The sequence below is a fragment of the Monodelphis domestica genome, chromosome 3, assembly GCF_027887165.1.
Source record: "Monodelphis domestica isolate mMonDom1 chromosome 3, mMonDom1.pri, whole genome shotgun sequence".
NCBI classification, from domain to species: Eukaryota; Metazoa; Chordata; class Mammalia; order Didelphimorphia; family Didelphidae; genus Monodelphis; species Monodelphis domestica.
The window spans coordinates 266,986,924-267,002,259 of NC_077229.1; the positions used below are offsets into that span (position 1 = coordinate 266,986,924).

At 39.8% G+C, this 15,336-nt stretch overlaps 1 protein-coding gene and 1 long non-coding RNA gene across 11 annotated transcripts in view; one reads left to right on the forward strand and one right to left on the reverse strand.

Annotated features, from left to right (window-relative positions):
* DLGAP1 (DLG associated protein 1) overlaps nt 1-15,336 on the forward strand; it is a 1,166,486-nt gene that overhangs the window by 1,046,535 nt on the left and 104,615 nt on the right. The window lies entirely within an intron of this gene.
* LOC107651807 (uncharacterized) lies at nt 1,842-13,132 on the reverse strand. Of its 2 annotated transcripts, XR_001628874.2 has the most exons (4): nt 12,810-13,132; nt 12,507-12,594; nt 12,019-12,254; nt 1,842-6,245 (listed from the first exon to the last, which is right to left on the reverse strand). It is a non-coding gene; the product is annotated as an uncharacterized LOC107651807 (long non-coding RNA). The 2 variants fall into 2 exon arrangements; XR_001628873.2 differs by having other exon boundaries at nt 1,843-6,245; nt 12,507-13,130.

Below are 15,336 nucleotides of genomic sequence, written 5' to 3' on the forward strand. Positions count from 1 at the left end.
ATCCCAAAGCAGGGGAATTTCCTAAAGTGCCAGTATTTAAAGCTGATTTGTTGCTGCTCTTAAGCTAAAAAAAAAAATTTTTTTTAATCCAGCTCCCAGAGTTAACAGCAACGAATGAGTCATTTGGGGTGATTCTAACTTCCTCCCCTTCTTAGCAAAGCAATGACTCAGTCATTTACATTTAGAAAGGAAAGCTCCCAAGATTCCTCCTAGGATTTTCGGGAGGGTTTGATCCTCTTTTTTCCTGACCATCACGAGGGCTGGAGCCGTCAGCAATCCTGTTAACCCTGGGGGGAGACTAGTCAAGTTGTTTTTCTCACTCCTCGGAAAACACGGGACGGTTTTGCTAGTTTGCTTTTTGAAATCCAAAGGAAAAAAGCAGATCCAATTTCCTGCCTGAAGCCTTTTCCTCCCCCCCACCCCAACCTCCGCCCCCCAGTAGTTGTTATTTTCTCCTTTTCTTTTTTTTGTAAATGAATGGCAATTTCAGTTTACCATAATTATATCGAGCTGAGCTTGGGCTAACTCCTCCCCAAGCCGATAAGGCAACAGTTTTATTACCTCCCAGCCAGGTGCCGCAGGGTGACAAGACTGCCTAAAGATAAGGTTATCAGTAACTGCAAATGGGCTGACCCTTGGAGCTGGAGCCATCCAAATGCTCCGAAGTCAACCTCTACTCCAACAGATAGCTTCCATCCAAATGGGAGCTCACGTTTTCTCTAGGCTTTCCTCCCCTCATTCCTGTCCCGGAGTTCTTGGAACGCCGCCGCTTAAATTTCTTTTTCTTCTAGTCAGCTGAAAAGAAAACAGCCAGGCTCCTTAGGTGCTTTCTGGGCAGGGTAGGAGGATTCCAATCTTTACATTCTCAAGCAGCGCCTGGTGTTTGTTTATCCCAAAGGCCTTTCTTAGAGCTGTTGGGGACGCAAGAACAAATACAGTTTCTCCAGCAGGATGTCGTCCTGTTACAAAGTTAACCATTCTACTCCAGTTTACAGTTTCTATCCAAGTCTTCTAGGGATTTAAATGTATCCTAAGCTTCAGGAAGATTAAATGAGTTTGTGTGGTGACTAATTTTTTTTTACCATACAGTGTTCGAGTAAAGACTAGATGGTGAGGATCCAGACAAAAATTCTGAGCCCTGGCCTAAAAGAGCTTGTGTTGTTCATTTGTGTTTTTAATAATGCATGACTCTTCGTGGCCCCATTGGGGGTTTTTCTTGGCAAAGATACTGAAGGGGGTTGCCATTTCCTTTTCAGTTGAGAAACTGAGGCAAAAAGGGTTAAGTTACTTGCCCAGAGTCACTCAGCTAGTGTCTGAGGCCAGAGTTAAAGAATCTTCCTTTAAAAAACAAATCAAAAACCTTAGGGGACTGCTAGGTGGTTCAGTGGATTGAGAGATAAGTCTAGAGATGGGAGGTCCTAGATTCAAATATGGCCTCAGACACTTCCTAGCTGTGGGACCCTGGGCAAATCATTTAACTCCCCTCCCTCCAAATGAATCTTCCCAACTTCAGGCCTCTTGTCCTATCCACTGAGCTACCTGGCTGATATGTGCATGTGTATTATATGTATACATATGTATGTATACCTGTTATGTATATTATACACACTTACCTTCCAGGTAATGTGTTGGTTCTTACAAAAATGAAAATCCAGAAATTAGTTTTACTATTTATTACTAGTTTTTCTTTACTGTTTATAGTTACTAGTTTTTTACCATGTTACTATTCAGTTTTTTATTTTTTATTACTATTTAATACAATTTAATTTTTACTGTTTGTTATTCTCTATAGTTACTTACTATGTGTTACTATTCAATTTTTACTATTTAGTATTATTTAGTTTTTATTACTATTTGTAGTTTTTACTATTTATTAATATGTATAGTTTTTATTAATTACTCACTATTTAGCTTTTACTATTTAACACTCACATTATAGTTTTTTACTATTATTCACTTATTTGTTACTATTTATAATTTTCTATTATTTATTACTCACTTTTTATAGTCTTTCCTTTTGAGAATTTAAGAAAATAAGCAATACCAGGCAACCACAGATAAAGTTCTTTTTGCTCCAGGGTATTTGTTTCAGGATAAAAGGCATGTCTTCATATGTCTGTCTCTTTTAATTGAAGCTATGGGTGTGGAGATGCCAATTTTCTCTTATGTCTCCATGCAACACACTGGTTTTGTTTATTTTTTAAAGGAGTTTTTTCCAAGTCCAGGTTCAAAATGTGTCTGATGGGTCTATAACTCTAATGAATGCAGAATGTTGTTTCCAGATAAACCTTTAGGAGCCCTCCTTAAGCTACATTAAATGAATCCTGGCATTTAGCCCAAGCCTTGGGTAGAGCCAGCCTCTCAGAGGTCCACACGTGCAGTAACAGTTTATGGTAGGCTAAGAGAAAGAAAGGAATGTTTGCTTTATTTAGTTTGCTATCTCTGTAGCACAGGCTGTGTACCCCCCAGGGACAGGGGCCCAACAAGTGAAGAAAAATGTCAACTTGTAAATTTAAAGTATTTATTTGTAAGGATATATCCAACTATTTATTGCACATTGTGACTTCTTTCAAGGGAGTCAGGTGTGGACAATTACCCATATAAAAAGAGTAGCTAGCAGTATGCACTATTACCTCTAGATCCAAATGGATGAACTATATAATGGTGATTTCTGGGTGAAAGTGGAAAGACAAGTGCAAAGCACAGAGGGAGTGAACTTTTTTTCAGCTCTCTTTTGTGTGTGGTCTTCCTCTATTAGAATGTAAGCTCCTTGAAGGCAAAGGAAGGTTCTTTTTTTTTTTACTGTATGCAAGGGTGTTTTCCAAAGGTAAGTGATTAATAAATGTTCACTGCCTGGCCCAACTAGCTCTTTCTGTGAGAACCAGGAAGTATCAGAAGGCTTTTAAAATCTGATCTGGAGTCCTTCCTTTAAACTCAAAAGACATCAAGAGCTTAACTACTCCCCGACTACTATACACTTTGGGTAGGACCAAATAGGAATAGGAATGCTGAAAAGGCACACGGTAGCTCTGTCTATGGTGGGCCAAGGATAAGCCATATTTATAGCCTAGAACAGAGATTCTTAATCTCTTTTTTGTCCTAGAAGCACCCCCTAATTCTTTTATTTTTAATTTTTTTTAATTTGGAATATTTTCCCATGGTTACATGATTCATGATTCTCCCCACCCCACTCCAGGAGCTAACAAGCATTTCCACTGTATCATAGTTCAAAACCCATTTACATATTATTCATATTTGCAATAGAGTGATCTTTTAACATCAAAACCCTAAGCAGATACTCATCAAACCACATGATATGCTTTTCTTCTCCATTTCTACTGCCACAGTTCTTCCTTTGGATGTGGATGGCGTTCTTTCCCGTAAATTCCTCTGTATTGTCCTGAATCATTGCATTGCTGCCAGTAGAAAAGTCTATTACATTTAATTGTGCCATAATGTATCAGTCTCTGTATACAAAGCACCCCTTAATTCTTGGCGGTGAGAAGAATCTTATGAATCAACCTCTTCTAGGAATATTGTTTTTTAAATGTATAAAATATGTAGGATTACAAAGGAAATCAATCACATTGAATATATCATCCAAAAAATGTTTTTAAGATCACATACTTCAAATTAGGGGCAGTCAAGTGGCAAATCGGATAGAGTGGTGGGCCTGCTGTCAGTTAGACTTTATCTTCCTGAGTTCAAATTCAGCCTAAGAGCAAGTCACTTCTCCCTGTTGGCCTCAGTTTCCTCATCTTTAAAATAAGGTGGAGAAGGAAATGTCAAACCACTCCAGTGTCTTTGCCAAGAAAGCCCCAAATGGAGTCATAAAAAGTTAGTTGGACATGACTAAAACAATCAAACAGCTGCAGATTAAGAACTCTTGTCCCAGAAGATTTTCACTGTAATCTTCCCAGTAAAAGGTTCAAAATTACTACAGGAAGGGGGGAGTAAAGAGTGAGAAATGGGATGTCAGGAGACTTGTGCTCTGATTTTGACTACCATCAGCTAGCTTTCTGGCCCTGAACAACTGATGCACTTAGGTTCAATTTCTTCACCTGTAAAATGAAATGGTTAGTCTACTTAGATCTCTAAAGATCCTTTCAATTCTAAAACGATAATGGTCTTCAACTTTTTTAGAAGAGTAAAATCCCAAATTGAGTGTTTTCTTTTATTCTCCTCAAGAAATCAGGATCACAATCAACACTAGCCTGCTATGCTAACTTGTTTAGTAGCCTGTCATAATACTTTGGATTTCTTTTCTTGATCTGGAGTCCTAGAGATCAGTATAATTTCCTGATGTTGCATCAGACATTTGCTGTACCAGTCATCATTCTATTCTCTCACACCCCTTATCAAGTGTCAAGGAACAGAAGCCCCAGGAAACTAGAAAGAGAATGGGGCTTAAGAGTCAGGTGATAGGGAGAGAGCCACAGATAAATTGTATGGTCTTAGGCAGCAACTAGGCAGTGCAGTACATAGTCAGGTACAGCAGAGCTCAGATCTAACCTCGGACATATGCTAGCTGTGTATGAACTTGGGCAAGTCATTTAACCACTCTGTGCCTCAGTTTCCTTCCTTGTAATATGGGAATAATAATATACATCTACCTCTCAGGGTTCTTGTGGGGTTAAATTTATATAATATTTGTAAAGTACTTTGTAATGCCTAGCACACAAGTAAGCACTTAAATGTTTGTGTCCTTCCTTCCTAAATCTTTTTTTCTTTTTCTTTTTGTTTTTGTTAGTAATCCTTACATCCTTACCTTATGTCTTAAAATGGATACCAAATATCAGTTGTTCCAGGACAAAAAGAGTGGTAAGGACCAGGCAATGGGGGTCAAGTGACTTGGCCAGTCTCATACAGCTAGGAAGTGTCCGAGGTCAAATTAGAACCCCTGGCCTCCTTTCTCTAGGTCTGACTCTCTATCTACTTAGCCACACTAACCCTAAGCCTAACCCTGATCTTTCTTGAAAACAAAGAAGTTGGATTGATTTCTTAAGTTCCTTTCAGCTATAATACAAAGAGCTGGTACCAGAGTTTAGAAGATCTCAGTTCAAGTCCTGACTCATACAGGATATGAGACACTTGGCAAATCAGTCAATGCTCTTGTTAGGAAAACTGCCTAGTCGATATAGTGGAATAGAGAAGGTGTACACTTACACCAGGAGGAGGAGATTCCTCACCTGAGAGTCTCCTGTCTAATGAAATTCCAGCTCCAGACCCCATGCATCCAGCTTTAAAATTCTGATTCTATTTGGGGACCAGAAAAACATCGAATTTTCACTGGATCAAATCACAGATGCCAGCAATATTCCATATGTTAACCCAGATTACTTATACACATACACACACACACACACACACACACACACCCCTCTTTTATATATCCTAATAAAGGAAACAGAGTAAATCATTAAAAGAGTAATGAAATACAACAGTATTCCCATACAGTACCACATTCCAAGTTCAAACAATTAAATTAAATAAACGTTTATGAAAGGTCTTCTGTAGCTAGAGCATCATGCTTGGTTCTGGTAATTATTTCACTAGGCCTTAAATAGGCAGGAAGGAATGAATAGTCACTGCATTCATTTTTTTTCTTTACCTCCATGGATATCCTGTTTTCCCAAGTTTATGAGTTTTGCTTTGTATTGTGTAAAAGCCTTCCTGTCTGGTCTCCCCCACCTGCCTAATATAACATCATACTGCTGCTTTTTACAAGAGCTATGCTATGCCCTCTTCCCAAAAGCCCATTAGCTTACAGACACTTTTGTCAGTGAGCAAAGGTTACTGAGAAACCTAAAATAAAGTTTCGGTTCTGGCTTCAGCCCGATTGAATTCCCATTAGGTATTATATAATGCTTTCCACATAGGTCACCATAATCACCTTCAGAACTGCAATATGAATGTTATCACATGCTATCATCCAGAAACAATTGGTTAAAACATCCTGGCAGAGACTGATGCATTGTTATTTCTACTTTGTTTTCAGTCACATGGTGTGGCCTTACTAAGTAGTCATTACCACCTCTCTTCCTTCTCAGTTAGTCATCAGCTGTCAGGCTGGGCAAGATGATTTCATTCTTGATCGGTTCATTTACTCAGGGCTTTGAGATCACTTCTTCCAGGTGATAACCAATTCTCTTGAAGTAATGAAGTCACATAGTTCCTAACCCTCAGACATCTTATGCCTTGCTCAGGCAAATAGGGAGAAAAGGGAGAGGCAGGTGTGCCAGAAGCTAAGGAGAGAGAAAAAAGATTGAACAGCAATTACATCAAGAAAAGGACCGTCAGAGCCAGCAGCATGTACAGATATATCTCCAGGTAAAACAATATAGAAAGAATTGAGGGTGATGTGGGGGGAATCCACATGAACAACAGTTTTAGGGAAGCTGACGCTGGTAGCTTGCTTGAGTTCTGAGCTGCAGTAGGGCTAAAGCCAATTGGATTATCTTCCCAAAATTCATCAACTTTATGTTGAGCCCCAAGAAGTGTGGGCCACCAGGCAAACCAAGCCAGGTTAAAAAAAAAAAAAAGCAGGTCAAAGCCTCAAGATTCTGTGACGCAGGAAAGGAAATGGGAAGAAAGAAAGGGAAGGAATAAAGGAAAGAAGGATGAAAGGAGGGAAAGAAGAAAAGGAAGGAAAGAGGGAGAGGAAAGGAGAGAGAAAAAAGAAAGATGAACGAAAGGAAGGAATGAGAAGAGGGAGAGAAGGAAAGAGGAAGGAAGAAATGAGAGAAAGAGTATAGGTATAGTTACATGAAACATTACACTATCTCCTAACATTTTCCCTAACAAGTGGGAAGGGTAAGGCCAAATAGAAAGCACTTAAGTAGAATGTAGTTAGTTAGATATCCGGATATTTTCCAATTTCCACCCACATCTTGCTTGAGGCAATCTCCTTTCACCTGTTACCTCTGTTTTTCCTTCATTTTGAGTTCCTAGTTCTTTCCTTCCAGGTCAGTTCTTCTCATTCCTGTTCTTAAACACCTATCCCATGCTGAGACAAAAGCAGTTCTGTGTGCAAAAATTATAACCAGTTTGTTGGGAACAGTGGCATCCTATAAAGGGTGAAATAGCCCACTAAGCAATTCCTTTTCTGTTCCCTTATACCACTCAAAGTGAACCCTCTTTTCAATCAAACCTGTTAAAACAAATAAAAAAGGACTTCCCAAACTTGAAACATAAGCATTGACCCACCTTGTTATGCCTGATCCTTAACTTCAGCAAGCTGTTATTAAGAAATATTAAACAAGGCACCATGCCAGACAAAGAGGGCAGAAAAAAAAAAGTCTTGGTCTTCAAGGAACTTTCATTCTACTTAGAGGGATATAGTTCCATGCATAAATAAATCTGATACAAGATAAGGGAGTGGTGGAGTCAAAAGAGAGAGAGCAGACAGGAAACATTCCTGGAAGATTGGTCCTGAGCAGAGCCTTGAAGAAAATTATTTCAACAGGTTTACATACAGAACAGTTTAATACTAACATTTTACTGATGTTATTATGTGGTAATAAATTGAGAATATTTTACTAATGTAATTATATAGTAACAAATTGGGAATATATCAGTGCCTCAAAAAAAAAAACACAAAGATAATTATTACACACAGAGAGGAATGGAGAAATAAAAGATGGGCATAGCTAGACATATGACCGACAAGGAACTCTGATGACAAACAAGAGTAAAAGATGTCATCGAGGAATTTATGACAGGATTGGTGACACTGCAAGAGAGTGATGACAGGTGGAAAGCCCTTGGAATGTTGGAAGAAATTGAGGGAAACTTCTAACACACTGGGTGAATCCCTGGTGGTGAATATTTTAGGAGAAAATGGACAAAAGCTGAACAGGATGGGCAGACCCAGATGGGTTACAGTTGGCATCATTTGGAGGGAACTGTAAAAGTGATGAGATCACAGATTTATTTCAGTATTGAGATGGGGAGGGAGTGAATTGTAGGGTTGGGGAACAGCCTGAGAGAATCCCAAGAGGCAGCAGATGGTACTCAAAGTTCCAGGAACAGCTACTAACTAGCAAAGTGTTGTTGAAATACTCTTGTTCTTCCTTCGTTTATATTTCTTATATTTTTGTTTCCAAAGAACCAATGTATCACTGGGTGATGTGTTAACTTGTACATGAACTATATTTAAGTGAGGCAGAGTTGTACAAAATTGTCAACCTTACTCCCTCTTCCAGAGTCATTGAAGTCCAGGGGCATGACAAAAGTCAAGATGCCTGGTGATAGCCTAGAATGCAGTGGATGATCTTGGTGTCTTCTATGCCTAACCAAGCTCTAAGCACTCCATAGCATTAGCTGCCTTCATGACCACTGGAACAAATTGTTTTCATTTACTCCTTCTACTAAAGGAAGTTTTCACATGCCTGGAGTAGACATCCCCCCAAATCACCGACAGGTGTGTGAGGCCTCTCCTTTACCCTCAACCTAGTTTAGCCATCGGTGGAGACAGTTTACTGTGGCTGACATGCCTGCTACAGCTTCCCTGAGCACTCCATTCATCCTAATTAGAAACTGATGAATTTAGGTATCATCTCCATAGAAGTAATCATGAAACCCATGTGAGATCAGTAAGGCAAAAGAACGGAAGGAGCCCAGAGCAGGACTTTGCAGAACACCTGTACTTAGAATACTACAGATGAAGTTACGCAGGCAGAGTTTGACTGAGGAACTAGGAAAGTACAGAATTAAGAAATGCCTAGAAGGAAGGAGTTGAAATCAGGCCAAAATTGTCGAATGCAGAAAGGTCAAGAAAGCCAGAAAGAGCTTTGTATTTTATAATTAAAGAAGCATAAAGGAATGCAGTTCAGTGGTGAGAGCCTAATTAAGGTTAGATGATAGGTTTGCAATGGTTATTATTGTTGAATCATTTCATTTGTGTCCAAATCTTTGTGTGACCACCATTTGGGGTATGCTTGGCAAAGGTACTACAGTAGTTTGCCATTTCAATTTCTAGACTATTTTATATGTAAGAAACTGAGGCAAATAGGGTTAAGTGACTTGCCCAGGGTGACACAGCTAATGTTTGAAGCTAGATTTGAACTCAAGATCTTCCTGATTCCACATGTAGCACTCAATCCACTACAATATCTAGCTGCTCCTCCTCACTTCCTCCATCAGCATAAGTCAACCAGAAAGTAGGCACAGAAAAGGTGAATGGTGAGGATGTATTGAGATAAAGGGTATCTATAAAGAGTTAGAAGACAAAGGGATAAAAGAATCAAGGATTCTCTACAGGATCAAGATGGTAAAGGGAAAAAAAGCAAGACTAAAAAAGGGATAATAGAATGGAAGATCAGTGGAGGATTGAGGAAAAAGACAGATGTTGCAGTAAGGACAAAAAAATCTGATTCCGGAGTGGTGAGGCAATGAAGAAAGCAGGATTGTGATCAGTGCTGGGAAGGGAAGATCTCATAGTTCATAAGTTGGAAGAGTTTCAGGTGATGATGGGGACTAAGATATGACCATCCCCTATGAATGTATAAAATAGGATGGAGATGGGGGGTCATAGGAGATGAAGAGGGTAATGAACTATAAGCTGTGTTATTAGGGTCATAAAAATGAATATTGAAGACATCCCACTCATTAAAGTATGGAAGACTTGAACACTAACAAGACCACATTTGGGAAAAAACAATGCTGAAGAAACTGGTTGATACAACAAAAGCAGTATAACTGATTTAGTAGGTAGGCTTTTTTTGCCTCATTGATTTTATAATTTTTAAATATCGAAAGGGATTTCCCTTAAAATGATGGATAGGGAAAGTGGGGATACATGGTCAAGCTGAGGAAACTTCCTCTACCTTTTTCAAAAATTCATGGTGTCAAACAGAAATAGGACCACTAACCTGTACATAACGGGCAGCTAGGTGGCCCCAGAAGTCAAGAGAACCAAGTTCAAATCCAGCCTAAGACACTTACTAGCTGGGTGACACTGGGTAAGTTACTTATGTTTGCCTCCATTTCCTCATCTGCCAATGAACTAGAGAAGGAAATGGCAAACTACTCCAGTATCTCTGCCAAAAAGCAAAAACAAAAACAAATGGGGCCACAAAAATTCAGACACAACTAATTAACTTGACAACAATTAACAATAAATTGTACATAAGGATCCTTACAGGCCCCATATTGATTTTAAAAAACAAATTAATATTACCATATTTTGTTGTATTTTTATTTATTTTATTAAATATTTCCCAATTACATTTTTTCTTGAGCAAAATGATATTTTTAGCACATGGGCTGATTTCCAAGTACATTTTAATCTGTTTCAACTGATCTCCATAGTTGCAGGTCCCACGAAATAAGTACGTGTAAGGGAAAGGAACAAGGATTTGTTAAGTGCCTACTATGTGTAGCACTGTCCTGGGTGATTTACAAATACTATCTCTTTTGATGACATGATAGACCACAGATGAAACACAAATAAGGCATCACTAGTATACCTTTCTCATTCAATAACACCAATTGGATGGGCAAGGACATAACTTTTCAGGTATCTGGCCAGAGTCCCATTGGCAAAGTTTTTAGATCCTTGCTTTATGCGCTTCTGCTTTATTGATGATGCTGTTAGCTAGTTATTAAACTACTCTTATTCAGAGCTATAAACATTTTAATCGGTAATATAAGCACTTTCTAAATGTAAGATACAATCCAATCTAGCTTCTTTAAAAAAAAAGAATTTGCATTCAATTCAATAAACACTGAGCACCTGTTAGGTGCACATATTGTGCTAAACTGTGTCCACATAAACAAAGATGGAGAAAAAAGTTTGCAAAGCATGCTTTGACCTTAATTCTGTGAGATAGTATTCAAGGGATTTGTTCCTCCTTTTACAAATGAAGTAAAACTGAGGTTTAGAGGATGATTGGCCCGTAGACATAGTGTCAGACAGGGAGTTTGAATCCACTCTTCACTAGTCTTTTTTTTTTTTTTCTAAACCCATACCATTCTTCCTGGAATCAATACTGAATACTGGTTCCAAGGCAAAAAAGCAATAAGGGCTAGGGACAACGGGGGTTAAATGACTTGTCCAGGGTCACCCACTTCTCAACCATAATTTTAACCCTGACACCACTTAGAAGTATCTGAGGTCAGATTTGAACACCCAGGAGGACCTCCCATCTCTAGTTCTGGCTCTCAATCCACTGAGCCTCCTAGCTGCCCCCATTCTGGTCTTTTCAAAAATACTCCAAGTCAACATTAACAAGCCTAGACTTTATCCCACGACTCTGGTCAGTTCACAAACACTACTTTATCTTCTTTAAATAAACAGAAATGGTGGCAGCTAGGTGGCTCAGTGAATTGAGAGCCAAACCTAGAGACGAGAGGTCCTGGGTTCAAATATTATCTCAGATACTTCCCTACCTGTGTGACCCTGGGCAAGTCACTGGACTCCCACTGCCCAGCCCTTACCACTCTTCTACCTTGGAACCAATGCTCAGTATTAATTACAAGGCAGAAGCTAAGGGGGAAGAAGAGCAGTATCTCGAAAAATAAATAGAGCCCAGTTTTTGAGAGAAAAGGGATACCAATCTAGCTCACGTATTAGCATCTGAATGTGTTGGCCCCCACCAGCAGAAGAGCCCGGTAAAAGTGGGGGAGGGGGGTTTCCCCGTCTTCCTCAGATTCTTTAAATCCTACCTAAAAAATTCCTTAGGTCAGACCAGCTGGAAGGCAAATATGCAAATCAACTGGGGCTCCCAAGAAACTGAGTGGCAGAATCTTAATGAGAGATAAAAATGGAAAATGCCAGGTTCAGGCCTGGTGCGGATTCCGTCCGGCAGGAACCACCAGGTGTAATCACTGTGCAAAACACGATAAGCGAGCGAAGTTAATTCTCTTCTTAGTGTCCGGTATAAACTATTGACAAGTGTTTAAGAAACAGCCACTCTAGCCCAAATTTCCCAAACTTCTTCCTGGGTTTACAACATCCTTCTTCCTATCTCCACCTCCCCCACGCTCCGCCCCCGGCCCCGGTCCAAGTCGACTTACCTTCCTTCCTCCAGCTGAGAAAGGTGGAAACCCCCAGTCGGGGTGCGCTTTGAAGCCCATCGGCATACTCCCGTCGTGGCCACCAGGGGTCTCTAGAGAGCAGAGTTGCAGGGAGCGAGGATGGTCTATTTCATTGTTTTAAAGCCCAGCTTTGAAAAATACACACACACGCTCGTACCCGCGTCATGTTATAGCTACGAGTTGCCATGTTGCTGGTTGCCAAGCTCCAGGCTGGGCTAGGGAGGAGGGGAAAGGTAAGACGCAAAGTCCTTTGGCTTGGTAGGTTTCAGCTTTTGTAAAGGGGCTGGCTCTGTTCTGAGAGCAGCTGCTACCCAGAGCCCCAGATTTGTTTGGTTTTACGTTCTCAGCGAAGTGGAAGCATCTTGCATCATTTCCAGTAATGAAGTGCCTGGGGCTTTTTTAATTTCTTTATTTAAATGACTGGCACTCTGATCCCTCCCCTCCCTAGATTTGCATAGTAACCTTACCTCGGGAAGCCCAGCTTTTGTGGTCACTCGGGCGTCTCCTTAAAAATAGTTAAAGCAACTTGTGAAACAAACGTTTCCCTCCTTAGACCTACCAGAGAACAAAGTTATGTTTGATTAGCAAGGGGAGCGTTCTCCCTCGGGTTCTCTCCTCGGCGTGTATCAGCTAAATAGATCTCTTAAGGCAGACATGCCCAGGCACGGGGGCATTCGTCTGGCATAGGGAAGCGTCTAGAATACTGGTTGCTAGCAGCAGGAGGCTGTTAAAAACACAGGCTTTCCTCCATTCTCCAATTCCCAACTCACCTCCTCTCTGTCTTCTTCCCTCCGCTTGGCCTCCCATGGTGGGACATTAACCATTCAAAGTACCTTTTCTGGGAGCTTCTGGATTGGGGGAGGGGAGTCCAGAAAGGAGCCTCCTCCTGAGATTATCTCCCCCTGCGTTAGGGCCATCCAAGCCCAATAAGAAAAACTTTATCATATGCAATTAAGAAAACTTTATAAACTATAAAGAAAATGCTTTATTGCCTCTGACAACTTGCCCAGAGGCAGGGGAAGTGAGTTTTTCTGAATTGCTCTTTTTTCCCTCAGCCACCTCTTGGCTTCCCTGGTTAACGTCTAGCCTTCACCAATCTCCCTCCTAACTGAGGCCTTTTCTCTTCTTCCCCCATCTGACTTTGCCCCACAGATTATCTCTTGGATTTACTCGGTAGATCTTGTATACATACTTATTTGCATATAATCTCCCACATTAAATTGTGATCTCCTTGAGGGCTACGACTTTGTAGTTTTTTTTGTTTTTTTTTCCTCTCCTGCACTAGTAATTACTTTAAACCGGGTGGATGGGAGACTGGGATAGGATTAGACGGTAGAGTTTAAACTAAATCTAAAAGGAAGCCAGAGAATTGAAGAGATCTGGCTGAGAAGGGAAAGCATTTCAGGTGTGGGGAAGAATTAGTACTGGGGTGAAAGGAGATTCAGGTCAGATGAGCAGAAGCAGCAATTAAACCATTATGGCCTAAAATTGGTGGAAGAGTAATGTGTAAGAAGATTGACAAGAAAGGAAAGGGGTCCAGCTTTAAAGAGCTTCAACTGGTCAACAGAAGAGTTTATGTTTGATCCTAGAAGCAATAAGTAGCCACTGAAGTTTTAATGAGTAAAAGCAGACCTGCCTTTAAGAAAATCACTTTGTTGGGAGCCAGACCTAGAGACTGGAAGTCTTGGGTTCAAATTTGACCTTAGATACGTCCTAGCTATGAGACCCTGGATAAGTCACTTAACCCCCATTGCCTAGCCTTTACTTCTGATTCTAAAGCAGAAGATACGGGTTAAAAAAACAAACTAGTTGGGGTCAAATGGGACAGTTCAGTAAACATCTATTAAGCACCTACTATTTGCTAAAGATGGTGTATCTGGGCCTGGAAGTCTAAGAAATAAAACAAAACCCTTCCCTCTTGAAGCTTAAATTCTAGTAGCAAACACACTATGTACTTATATAAATAAAAATTAAATATTTTCAAAGTCATGCATAGTAAGTTCAAGAAGAAGAAGCTTTTCAAAGTACCAACCAAAGTACATCTACACTTAATCAAGTCTATTTTGGAGCCAAAAAAAAAATTATTGTTGGGTTTTCAAAGGACTTGCCTATAGGCTGAGCAAAGAAAAAGGCCAGAGCAAAGATGTCAACAGACCAAGTAATTGAATTAACCAATTAGAGGCTGTCAATAAACTTAACAACCCAATGTTTGCCCAGTAAAATCTGATACAACATGACCTCATATAAATGGAAGTTGACTACATTATATTGCATCTCTTTTCCCAAACTCATAGGACACTGGTATCTATTGTTTTTGTGAATCCCTACATGGTGTTTGGGAAGTAAATAGCCAAGCAGCTAATAAAATAAGTAAAGGGATAATCGGGGCATCTAGGAGGTGCAGTGGATAAAATACCCAACCTGAAGTCAAGAAGACTCTTCTTCCCGAGTTAAAATCCAGCCTCAGACATAAGTTGTGTTACTCTGGGCAAGTCACTTAACCCTGTTTGCCTCAGTTTCTTCATCTGTAAAATGAGCTGGAGAAGGAACTAGCAAACCACTCAAGTAGCTTTGCAAGAAAACCTCAACGGGATCATGAAGAATCAGACATGAATAAAAAACAAACAACAACAAAAAAGGGAATAGTTGATTGCTGACTGGCAAAAGTATGGGCTTGGGAAACTAATTGTTTTTGATCTTTGATTTTTCTAAAATTGATTTTTATTATATATCTATAAGCTCAAAACAAGTAGAATATGATCCTTTCATAACTGTTTAATGTAGTTAAGACTGAATGGAGCGAGTTCCATTGTTGCCCTCTGGCCTCATAGTTAGCCTTTTCCTGATATATATATTAACTTTGCACACCACCTCCTCAGTGGTTCTATATACTGAGAAATGCAAAATTTGAATCATTAAGAGCTTACTTGGTTAACACAGGATCTGAAAAAGGAAACTAGATTTTACAAAAAAAAAAAAAGATATTAACAGACTAATGGTGATATAGTGTATTGATAGTCAAAAGACTTGGATTCTAGACCTGGTTCTTCCCATAACTAAGTGTGTGACTTTGAGCCTATTATTTAGCCTTTCTGGGTCCAAAGTTTTGAATGAGAGAGGCAGGAGAAGAATGGGTTCAAATCCCACCCTTGATGCTTATTTCCTTGGGCAATTCTTTCTTGGTCTCAGTCTCCTCCTCTGTAAAATGAGCATGTTTGAATATCTAGCCTCAGAGGTCCATTCCAGATCCCTGTTTCCCAGAGTTGTTGTGAGAATAAAGTGAGAAAATATTTGTAC